The 12,826-nt window shown below is 42.4% G+C and overlaps 1 long non-coding RNA gene across 1 annotated transcript in view; it reads right to left on the minus strand.

Annotated features, from left to right (window-relative positions):
* Positions 1-2,675: 2,675 nt before the first annotated feature.
* LOC140726652 (uncharacterized) overlaps positions 2,676-12,826 on the minus strand; it is a 54,811-nt gene continuing 44,660 nt past the window's right edge. The window contains exon 3 of the long non-coding RNA XR_012098690.1: positions 2,676-3,184. This is a non-coding gene — a long non-coding RNA (uncharacterized lncRNA). The remainder of the gene's footprint in view (positions 3,185-12,826) is intronic.

Below are 12,826 nucleotides of genomic sequence, written 5' to 3' on the forward strand. Positions count from 1 at the left end.
TATTGTATAAGGAGTACAGTCTAAAATTTTGTTCCTGTTCTCCAGTCTCCCACCATTGATGCTGCCCTCACCAACATCTCCTCCATTTCCCACACATCTCCTCTCACCCTATAATAGTGATAGTGTCCCCCTGGTCTTTACCTACCACCAAATGAGCCTCTATATCCAGTACATCATTCTCCATAACCTCCACCTTCTAGAATGACATCATACCACTAAGCACGTCTTTCCCTTTCCAACCACCACCCTCCACATTCCCTTGACCACTCATACCTGCCCACTGATCTCCCTCATGGCACATAACCCCGCAAGCATGTCAAGTTCCACAACTGCCTTTACACCTCCTCCCTCACTACCATTTAGAGCCCCAAACGGTTGTTCCAGATGAGGCAATATTTCACTGAATAACTGGTTTCTCATTAACTTAATCCACAGCTCACATCACAGTCCCTCACCTTCCTGTCTTTAGTATTCTATAAAGCTGTGCTGATGAATCGGCAAGTCTGTCATGTTTTGTACACCTTTATAAGCCACTCCCAAGATATGAACTCATCTGGCATTATTAATCTCACCTCAAGTTATAGTTCAAGTTTGTTTAATTGTCATGCAACCATACATAATTGCCCATAAATGCTGCCAAACGAACAGTATTTCTCTGGAGCCAAGGTGCAAAACACAGCACCAACACACACCCAGCACAAGGCACAGATAGCACATATCCAGTCACACAAAAATAATTAGTCCAAGTCCCTGGCTCCACGAGTGTTGCAGCAATCTGTAACTGAACACAATACTGCCTGCCTTCTGCCGAGCAAGCACTGGGGACCGCTCCGACTCCGGCTTGACCGCCACACCACACGGCTTCCAGTGGAGCGCCAGTGTCTCTCCTGCATTGCTGAATATTTCATTTCTCACCAAGAGAAGGAATTCTTTTATTTATTTATAGTACTTATTGAGTTGCAGTGCATTATTGGCCCTTCAAGCCACACCAGCAACAAACCTTGGTTTAACCCCTGCCTGAACACAGGAGTGATTTAGAATGACCAATTAACCTACTAACAGTTACAGTACTTCTTTGCACTGCGGGAGAAAACCCTCACATCTCGTGGGGAGGATGTACAGATTCCTTACAGATCATACCAGAAATTGAACTCTGAACTCTGACCCATAAGCTGTAATAGTGCCATGCTAACTGCTACGCTACTGTCTTTGGAGATGCATATGAATATAATGGATTAAGAGGAGGAGTAGGATACTGAGCCCCTCAGTCCTGCCCCACTATTTAATAAGAATTTGGCTGACCCAACCCGATTTTAATCTCAATTCTGCAGTCTCATCTTCCTGTGGTATCCTTTCCCCCCTCGTTTATTCCCCCCTCGTTTATTCCCCCCCATTTATTCTCCCCCCCTCTCTCCCCCCCCTCTCTCCCCCCCCTCTCTCCCCCCCCTCTCTCCCCCCCCTCTCTCCCCCCCCTCTCTCCCCCCCTCTCTCCCCCCCTCTCTCCCCCCCCTCTCTCCCCCCCCTCTCCCCCCCCTCTCCCCCCCCCTCTCTCCCCCCCCCTCTCTCCCCCCCCCCCTCTCTCCCCCCCCCCCTCTCTCCCCCTTCCCACATAAATACAGCCAGGAGTTGTAAAACTGCCTCCAATATGAGCTGGATATTTTGGATGCTGTCTGTTGGAGACAAATGATCTTAACCTGCAAGTTTGTCTGCGGGCCAATTCCGTTCTTTAAATATTAACAGTGTACAAATTGTGCTTTAGGCACCTACCAAAGAATTCCGTCCAGTAAAAGGCAAAGAGATTAAATTCACATTTGGTCATTAGCAATGAAAGTGTGCACTCTTCCACATCTCAGGATCTAAATGCTGGGAAGTGCTGGCAGTTTCTTTGCAAACTTGGAAGTCCCAAGTTTTCTGGCCAACTCTTCTAGACATTTCCTGGACTAGGATTCTAAGAGCCAAGTATAAACTTGCTATAACTCCCCGCAGTCACAGTAGAAAATCAACTCTTTGAATGAGTGTCCATGTTAGATTGTGCCATTGTTAAATGTAAGAACAGCAAGTCTATACAATTTAATCACCAGGAACAACCATATGGGAAGAAGTAAGAATGAGGTTAATTATATTTTTTTTATTAATTTAGTTTGTTTAAAAGTTCATATTTAAATTTAGTATTTTGACTAGGATGGTTTCTTTAGTTTTTTTGGTGTTTAATTGGCTTTAAATATTTTTATATAAGGTATATTCAGAAATATTGAAAGTGCTCAACAGTGTTGGCAAAGCCTGGGCTGTAATCTTGCTGGCTGTCAGTGTTTTCTTTAGCTATTTCATGGGTGGTACCTTTTCTGGCCCACTCTCATGATGACTGCCTTATTCAAGGCCTTGTCACCGTACACCAGAATCAGGAAAAGTAAATTGTACTGATGGCCTATTCCAACAGCAAACTTCAACAGCAGACAGTAGTTACTGTAATCAATTTGAAAGTATTCTTTTCATCACCTAAAATGTAACTCCTGAAAATGCGTCTAAAAACCGAGAATGCAAATCAAAATTATGACTTTCCAACAATGAAACTTGTATCATACGATTGTCAAGAGGTTCAAAGTAATTTATTATCAAAGTACATATGTGTCACCATACACAACACTGAGATTCAATTTCTTGCTGGTATACTCAATATATCTATAATAGAATAATAACCATCATAGAATCAATGAAAGACCGCATCAACTAGGCATTCAGCCAGTGTGCAAAAGACAACAAACTGTGCAAATACAATAAGAAAGAAACAATAATAATAATAATAATTAATAAATAAACAATGAAATGTCAAAAGCATGAGATGAAGAATCCTTGAAAATGAGTTTATAGATTGTGAGAACATTTCGATGATGGGGCAAGTGAAGTTGAGTGAAGTTATCCCCTTTGGTTCGAGAGCCAGACAGGACAGGGGAAAACAGCCAAAACATTGATTCCTCAGGCCAGGAGGGGAAGGAATATAAAATCAGGGTTATGTTAAGTTAGAAACTGCAGCTTCTGTTGTTCATGCCAGAGAAATTTTATATTAATGTACAAACTCTCAGCCGCACAGTCACCATGTCAGGAAGGATGAACTGCTTGTTCATTGGAAGTTGCCCTGCATTTTGATTGTTATCTGATCGATCCCAGGACAGTGATGTTTCAACTACTACAGGAGGAGAGAAAGGGAAAGGTATTTATTGTCAGCTGTTACATCAAGATTACTGTAATCTTTCAAACTCAGGTAAAAGTATTTCACAACAGAATGACTTTCTGTTGTTATTTTCTTGGTCAGATTTCTGCACAGCTTGTGGTTATTCAGTTCAGGTAGGCTGCAGGAGACCCCAATCCAACTAAAATCTGGGTTGATTAAATCATTTCATCAGGGTAAGTCAATTCCCTTTAGTTAATCAGAATTATCCAAAGAGGACTAGGGTAACAGAGATATACAACATGGAAACAGGCCCTTTAACCCACTGGCCCACGGTAACTCAGATGCTCATTTCAACTAGTCCCATCTGCCCATGTCCCTCGAAACCCTTCCTACCCAAGTGCCTTTTAAACCTTGTTAATGTGCCTGCCTCAACGAATTCCTTTGGCAGCTTACTCCATATAAGGACAACCATCTTGGTGAAAAAATTGCTGCTCAGTTTCCCACCAAACCTTTCCCCTCGCCTTAAACCTATGCCCTCTAGTTCTTGCTAGGAAAATGACAAGAGTGCACTTACCCTATCTCAGCCCCTTGTGATTTTATACATCTCCAGAAAACAACCGGTCATCCTCTTCAGTGAAATGATCATTTTTCTAACTGTTACAACAGTGTACTTGCTTCTAGAAAATAAACTAGTAGGAATCTATTATTCTTAGATCAAAGTAACCAAAAGCTAGCTACAAAATGCCTTGATTATCTGTTTTAAAATTGTAGGGGTCTATTAACCAATGCACTGGATAACTATGTCATCCCATGCATTAATAACTCCTGTGTAGCTAATTGGGAATTCCCACACTTCTCAAGACTTAAAGTTTATTTTTTTTACAAGCTCTTTTATGCATGGGAGGATTAAAAACCTTATGGAATCCTGTGCACTAGACTGTTTCCTATATTGTCTTATATGTACACAGATGACCCCCATGTATTGGGGGAAGTGGACGGGGTTGCAGTCCCGGAAAACAGTCTGTGTCATCTGCTGATGCATTTAAAAAGAATGAACATTATGCTTAATTATTTACTTCTGCGGAAGGCTCCTTCAGCTGAAATGTTAATTCCGTTCCTCTTTCTAAAAAAAAAGAAATTCTGTTGCTTTTTCCACAGATGCTGCATGAGTCACTGAGTACTTCCATCATTGTCCAGTTTTGTATGACTTAAAATGAGGACCTGGGGACAGATTCTTAAAAGTGAGAAAAGATAAAGCTAGCAATTATTGGTCAAGTAAGAAATCATAGCAAATAAAATAAAATTCCGAAGCAGGTGAGAGCAGAGGAAGGAGCCAAAAGAAGATCTGAGTGTTGAAGTCTGAAGTCCAATGGAAGATGAAGTAGATCTGTGGATGGGTAACGTACACAAAATGCTGGAGGATTTCAGGAGGCCAGACAGCATCTATGGAGAGCAATAAACTGTCGATGGTTCGGGCTGAAACCCTTCATCAGGGCTGGAAAGGAAGGGGGCAGAAGGTGGGAGAGGGGAGGAGTACAAGCTGGCAGGTGATTGGTGAAATCGGGTGAGGGGTAGGGTTGACAGGTTTAGAAGAGGGCTGAAGTGAGAAGCCGGGAGGTAATAGGTGGAAGGGCTGAAAAAGAAGGAATCTTTTAGGAGTGGACCATGGGAAAAGGCAAGGAGGAGGGGCACCAGGGGGAGGGGATAGGCCAGCAAGAAAACAGCAGGGTTAAGGGAGAACCCAAACTGTGGAATAGAAAAAGGGAGAAGGGGTAGGGGAGAGAATTGACGAAGTTAGGTGGGTGGTGTTTATAGAAACATAGAATTGTGCACTAGTGCCAAGGTTCACTGTTAGTTCTGGGGAGGGAAAGGATCCGGGAATGGTTTGAAGAGTAGAATATCAGCAGCTACTGCTGCTGGACTTAATCGGGTGGATCCAAAGGGTGAGAGGATAATGAAGTGTCATCTATTAGATAGCACAGATCAATCTTGGAGCCGAACTGAGGACCCTAGTAATCTGAGGTGCAGGGATTGCAATAAGCATATTGCAACTTCTTTAGGCCAGTAAGTGAAAACAGGAATCAAAGGAGCCAAATCCATGGGATTAGTCAGCGAGGAGGGAGATGGAACAAAGAGAGGCAGGAGGATGGTGAGAGGTGAACCTGATCAGGAACAGCCCAATCTGCCATTGGACGGTGGAAGGGTGCTGAGCAATCAGTGAATGGAGCAGTATAGATGTCTGTGATTTGCATGTAGTTATCAACAGAATTTAGCCTCGTAGGAGAATCCAGATCAGGGAAGAAGCAAGCAGGAAAAGTGAACCTGAGAAAAATGTAAGATCTCAAGATAAACAGAAAATAGAACCAAGAGCAAGTCAAGCAATTAAAGGTTTTATAAGGTGCCTCACCTGAGGCTGTTTAACAAGATGAAATCCTATGATGTTACAGGAAATTTACTGGTATGGGTAGAAGAATAGCTGACAGGCAGGAGGCTGTGAGTGGGGATAAAGGGGGCCCTTTCTGGTTGGCTGCCAGTGGGTAGTGGTGTTCCTCAGGGGTCAGTATTGGGACCACTATTTTGCACATTGTTTGTCAAAGATTTAGATAATGAAATTGATGGCTTTGTGACAAAGTTTGTGGATGATACGAAGATAGGTGAAGGGATAGGTAGTGTCAAGGAAGCAATGTGATTGCAGAGGGACTTAGACAATTTGGAAGAATGGGCAAAAAAGTAGCAGATGGAATACTGTGTTGGGAAATGTATGATTATGCATTTTGGTAAAAGAAACAATAGTGCGGACTATTATCTAAATGGGGAGACAATTCAGACATCAGAGGTACAAAGGGACTTAGGAATCCTCGTGTAAGACTCACAGGAGGTTGATTTACAGGTTGTCTCTGTGGTAAAAAAAAAAAGACAAATTCAATGTTGCCATTTATTTCAAGGGGAATAGAATATACAAACAAGGAGATAATGCTGAAGCTTTATAAGACACTAGTCAGGCTGCACTTGGAGTATTGTCAACAGTTTTGGGCCCCTTATCTCAGAAAGGATGTATTGTCATTGGAGAGAGTCCAGAGGAGATTCACGAGGATTATTCCAGGAATAAAGGGGTTAATATATGAGGAGCGTTTGGCAGCTTTGGGCCTGTACTCACTGGAATTTAGAAGAATGCGTGGGGATCTCATTGGAGCCCACCAAATGTTGAAAGGATGTGGTGGATGTGGAGAGGATGTTTCCTCTGGTGGGGGTATCCAAAACTAGAGGGCACAGTCTTAAGATTGGGGGGTGACCCCTTAGAACAGAAGTAACGAGGAATTTTTTTAGCTAAAGAGTGGTGAATCTGTGGAATGCTCTGCTACAGACTGCAGTGGAGGCCAAGTCTGTGGGTATATTCAAAGCAGAAGATGATGGATTCCCGATTGGTTGGGACATCAAGGGATATGGTGAGAGGGCAGGGGTATGAGGTTGAATGGGATGTGGGATGGCAGAGCAGACTCGATGGGCTGAAAGGCCTAATTCTGCTCCTGTGTCTAATGGACATGGTTTTACAGAGACCTTCGAATTACTACAAAAAAAATCAGTGCGGACTAAATCATCTGCAAACTAAATAAGATATTCATTCTCTGAGAATTGATCTTTTCTAGCTCTTATACAGTCAACCCCTGCATTATAGAGGGGTTGTGTTCCTGGAAAACTGTCTTTATTGCTATTTTCTGAAATGTGGTCGCCTTTTCCTCATTCAATTCCATGGTATAAACGGAGACGCATTCCGACAGGATATCTTTCTCACATAATATGTCATTTTATCAGCAATGACAAAGTGGCCCACCATTGTTATTTAATAGCTGAAGCCAACATTACACTTAGGACAAGGCTCACGTGGATGAAGCAATACATTTTGTCAATTTTTATCTTAGTCACTCAGTACTGTGGGGGATGAAGATTTTATTATGATAGCCTTAGCCGAACCCCTCCTTTGTCACGCCTTCCCCACTCTGAGGAACTCTGAACAGACGTCTCAGAGTGCAGTGCCACCATACTCTTCATCTTCAAGAGCATTTTCTCTGATACACAAGGCTTGTGATTAGGAAAGAATTTAAGGAGTGGGGATATCAGGGGAAAGGGATGGATTTCGAGGATCATGTTTCTTTGGAGAAGGGTAGTGTAGCAGGCTGGCGGGGGTGAAGGAGCAGTGACAGTGAAAGTGGAGTAAAGGCCAAGGTTACTTCAAGGAATTGGCCATGGTGACTGTGGATCCCCATAACGCAGTGCCAAAGGTTGGACAGGAGCTGTGTGTCAGCAATACTATTTTAAAAAGCAAGTGATAATGTTGCAGCTCCATAAAACCCTGACTAGATGACACTTGGAGTACTGTGTTCATTTCTAGACTCCTAATTTTTCGGAAGGATGTGGAAACTTTAGAAAGGGTGCAGAGGAGCTATACCAGGATGCTGCCTGGATGAGAGAGCATGTCTTATGAGGAAAGGTTTAGTGAGCTTTGGAGCAAAGGATGATGAGAAGTGACTTGGTAGAGAGAGGTGTGTAAGATGATAAGAGGCAACCAGCGCCTTTTCCCTAGGACCAGAATGGCAAATAGGAGAGAGCATAATTTTAAGGTTGGAGGAGGAGATATCAGAGGTAGGATATTTTACATTGATTGGTAAGTGCCAGGAATGGTGCTGGAAGAGGCAGATACATTAGAGACATTTAAAAGACTCTTAGATAGGCACGTGGGTGACAGAAAAATGGAGGGCCAAGTGGCAGAGAAGGGCTAGATTGATCTTGGAGTAGACGTGATGCTTCGGATCTCCTGACAATCTCTACACTCTGTTTTCATTTTCATTGTGGTTGATGAACAATTCAGGTTTACGCTTGTTGCCCTGAATGTCACATGAGCTGTCTAGTATTCACTGTAAGACAGAGGAGATGGTGATGGACTTCAGGAAGACTAAGCCTGCACTGTCCCCTGTTACTATTGATGGTGAGGACCTGGGGTGCACCTGGATGACAGACTTGAGTGGAGCACCAGCACAGAGGCTGTGTACAAGAAGGGCAGAGTCACCTCTACCTCCAGAGGAGACTGAAATCCTCGGGAGTGTGCAAGCCTCTCCTTCACATGTTCAACTAGTCTGTGTGGTGGTGTGGTGGGGTAATGGCATCAACACGGGTGATGCCAACAGGCTCAATAAACTGATTAGAAAGACTGGCTCTGTTATAGCAGCCGTATTGGACGTTCTGAAGGCTGTGGTAGAACAAAGGACCCTTCAGAAAATCCTGGCAATTCTGGACAATGTTTCTCACCTTCTGTATGCCACTTTGGCTGAACAGAGGAACAGTTTAGTAATAGACTAAGACAACCCTGCTGCTCCAATGAGTGTTATATGAGGTCATTCATACTCTTGGCTATTAGGCTCCATAATGAGTCAATCTATCATCAGGGAAGTGATGACCCCCTCCTGTTAGACTGCTTGAGGTAACTGATTTTTTATTCTTTTTCATTTCTCTTCTAATATTTGTACTTGTGCACTTGTAATGCAACTGTGACACTGTAATTTCCTTTGGGATCAATAAGGCATCTGTCTATGTTACTGAGAAAATCCTCTTTCTTCTACCAATTGTTGCTCACATTGGGAAAAGAGCTCTCATCACACTGTAAACACGAGGAAATCTGCAGATGCTGGAAATTCAAGCAACACACACAAAATGCTGGTGGAACGCAGCAGGCCAGGCAGCATCTATAAGGAGAACCACTGTCGACGTTTCGGGCCGAAACCCTTTGTCAGGACTCGCTTTGTCTCGACCCGAAACGTCGAAAGTGCTTCTTCCTATAGATACTGCCTGGCCTGCTGTGTTGCACTCTTGTCACACTGTGAGTGCCGAAGTGAAGAGCAAACTGCAGTGTATCGGTGGGAGTGCAGCCTGAAATGACCTATCTAACAGAGCTGGAGCCACTCTGAACTGGGATCTCTACTGGGAATCAGCCCAGGTACTGCTGTATGGGTGTGGCATGTAGCAGTGGTCACTTGCTTCTAAAATCTTCACCTCCAAATACAGAGCGTGATGTGAAAGGTTTACTCTTGGGAGAATCTGAGGGTGCATCCTTTTCTGCTTTCTCACAGCAAGGAGACTTCCTGCTCTCAGCGATGTGGAGGTACTGCAGGACCACACTACTGCACAAAGATTTGAGTTAAAATGCAAACAGCCTTCAGCTCAGGAACACAACTCTGACATCTTACAATTCCAAAATTCTGCTTGGTTGGACCATACACTTCTCTTAATCCCTAACAAACCTGGTGCTGATTAAGGATCTGTTTAAGTTTCATCTGAGAGGATCCTCTTCCTGCTGTTCTCCTGTGCGTGACTCAGTGTGGCAGGCAGGCACAAGTGAGTATTGCAGCAGGACCAAAATAATAACTTCTATTCTGCATATTTCACAGGTCTGTGCATTCAGTGTCACTAGCTGCACAAAGCTACAAAGACGAATCATTTCCAAAACCATGCTCAAAACCAGACTCATAATCCATTAAAAATTGTTAGTTATTAATCTATTAATTTGGGAATAATGACTTTCCAAAAATAGTGGAAAGAATTTTTTGCAAATGGTTAAGTTAAGCTTCCATATGTTAGCATTATATAGTTTAATTCCAGAACCTAAATTACACGTGTGCACATGCATATGGGTACAAACACAGACACACACATGCACACCATGTACAGCTGAAATTCTGTATTGAGAGATGACAAAGAGCTGAGGTTTTTACAATAATCTATTCACATTCAGTTTGCATGTATGAATCCTTTGAAACCATGTTTATTCAATATCCTGATTAGTTCAGCTTCAAGTATTTCTGTTTCTGTTTGTGGGATAATGAAGAGGACTAGTAGATGTGTCAGACCGTGAAATAGAAAATAAAAGCACATTCAATGGATTACATTAAGTCTAGTTGTCAGACTCTGTGTGCCCTTTTAATGATGTCTACTGAATTAACATTTCTTATTGCATAAAGCGTATGGAAAATCAGGCTTTATAAAATACACCCTTCAAGCCCAAAAACTCCAAAGATTACTTGGAGCAGAAATCTACAATATTCTCAGCACTAAAAGCCAAAAATTTCTCTTTGGAACTGGAAGGTAATGAAACAGATGTTAAGTACAGTATCTAATGACACTGTAGGAGTCTAGTGACAGACGTGAGCTACATCTAAAACAATAATGTCTTCAGTTATTGGCCTGATACATCTACAGTGGGCATTTGTATCAATGACTCACTTTTTCTTTGTTATTCTGCTTTTTGACTCTGTCGACTACCATTATTTTAATTGGCAGCTCCTGATTGAAGGATGCAGAATTATGAGGAGCAGAGGCAGGGTAGGTATTGGGAAATATTTTCTCAGAACAAAGGCTTCAAAATCTACAAAAGCCAGATTTACAGTAAGGGGGAAAGGGTCTAGAGGGGACCTGAGGAAGAATATTTTCACCCAGTGATGAGTTACAATCTAGAACACTCAGGCTGGTGGAAGCAGATACTCTCGCGATATTTAAGAAGTATTCAGATGACTGTCTGCATTACAAAGGAACAGAAGGTTTAGGACCAAGTAAATGAGATTAGATGTTTTGTAAATGGGTATTTGGAGGCAGATGCAATAGGGTCTTTTAAGAGACTCTTAGGCTACATCCACACTACGCCGGATAAATCTGTAACCAAAGCTTTTTCTCTTCGTTTTTACCCTCAGTCCACACTAAAACGGCATTTTCATCCCCCGAAACCAGAGCTTTTCAGAAACGCTTTCCAGAGTGGGTATTTTTGAAAACGCTGCTCGGTCAGATCAGTGTGGATGGGGTAACCGGAGACTTCTGAAAACACTGTCAGACTATTTCATTGTTTTCTTGAACGCAACCTAACAATTTCAGAACTGATGGCAACGAGACTGAAGCCAGAAGAGTTAGAAGTGTACTCACCAAATACTTTGACCCATAACTTACTGAATAAATAAGTATATTCACTTTGCCCTGTTTTCTGTCCTTGCTCGTATGAAGGTGGTTCACCTATTTATGCAAGTACTTCTCTGACAATAGATGTGTAACAGCCTAATGTAACATTGTATGGAAATACAAGATAACATTGATGCAGACATGTTTTATACATTTAACAAGGTGCTTTATTAATGCAACAGAGTTAGTCAGTTTTTCAATGTTTGTCGTCAGCCGGGTCAATCTGTCCGTGAACTTCCTGTCGGTTGCCTCCGTACGCTCCAGTATTTGTTTTTTTTTAGTTTTAAGTTCTCCTGTGTGAGAGCCAACAGCTGTCCGTCGTTTTAAGTTTTTCTAGTCTGTAACTACACAAACGTGCACTTTTACGGCGAGATTCGACACCAAACATGCTGCTTGTTTTTGGAAGATGTGTTCTGCGCACGCGCAGGAGGAGGGGATTTGCTGAAATTTCCGTTTCAGTGTGGATAGAGATATTTTCAAAAATGCATAGTGTGGACGCCTGTCGTTTTTATGCGAAACCGGCGTTTTCAAAATTATCAGGTCTAGTGTGGATGTAGCCTTAGACAGGTACACGCAACTTAGAAAAATAGAGGACTATGCGGTGGGGTAATTCTAGGCAGTTTCTAGAGTAGGTTACATGGTCAGGACAACACTGTGGGCCGAAGGGCCTGTGATGTGCTGTAGATTTCTATGATTTGATGGAGCTGGGGTCTGAAAGTCCTGGTCCTGTGCTCCATGGCTCAGTTACTCTGACTTGATGTTCTTTCCTTACAGTGATAAGGAAAATTGAATAATGGGAAAACATGATGCAATCAGTATGTTGCTTTAACCATGCTTCAAAATGTGCAGAAAAGTTCTACAATTCATCTGCTAAAAATGTGTGCTTCAGAATTTAGGGAATAATTGGATGGATTTTTGAACCTTTTTAATTCATGTGTATTTGACAGAAAAGTTTTCAGCACACTATTACCAACATATCTTCAGTTACTAGTTACTACCAACTCTCAGTTCAGAATAACATAAGGGTAAAATATCACATTAGTTAGCTCGTTCCTCTCTGCGCCCCGTTTTGTGCATCGGTCAGCAACCTTGCCGTTTCTTTGGTGTTTTTGTCTGTTTTTTTTGTGAGGGTCGAGTTGCTAGCTCGATGCTCAACCCAGCAAGCATGCAAGGAGCTGGCCGGATTCAAACTCGGGACCGCTCGCCCTGAAGTCACTACACCACCGGCTGAGCAAGGTGGCTCATTACAGTAATTTCAATGCCAGCTTATCTTTGCCTTGTAATAAAATACTCTGCAGTTCTGGCAATCCAGAGCAGCATCATTTGATTCTCACCATAGTAGCAAGGCATAATGAATTGGGACTTCTGATTATCTATGATTAGAAGCCCTGCAATTGTACATCCTAGAATAATCTTGTTTATTACCTAATATCCTTGCTGGCATCATGCCCAAGACAAAGTGGCAGTGGCAATGCAAGGACATTTTAACCACAGGCACCAATGTTAGTAGAAAGTGCCTCACATTCACACCATCCAGGTGCAGATTACTCAGTGTACTTGCATGTACATTACTTTGGATGTATTTGCCACAATAGAGTATTCAGAGTAAAACCAGGATATTTTTCAAAAAGCTTCGTATATTTTGCATTTCTCCTTACCCTT

Source organism: Hemitrygon akajei, chromosome 4 (genome assembly GCF_048418815.1).
Source record: "Hemitrygon akajei chromosome 4, sHemAka1.3, whole genome shotgun sequence".
Lineage (NCBI taxonomy): Eukaryota > Metazoa > Chordata > Chondrichthyes > Myliobatiformes > Dasyatidae > Hemitrygon > Hemitrygon akajei.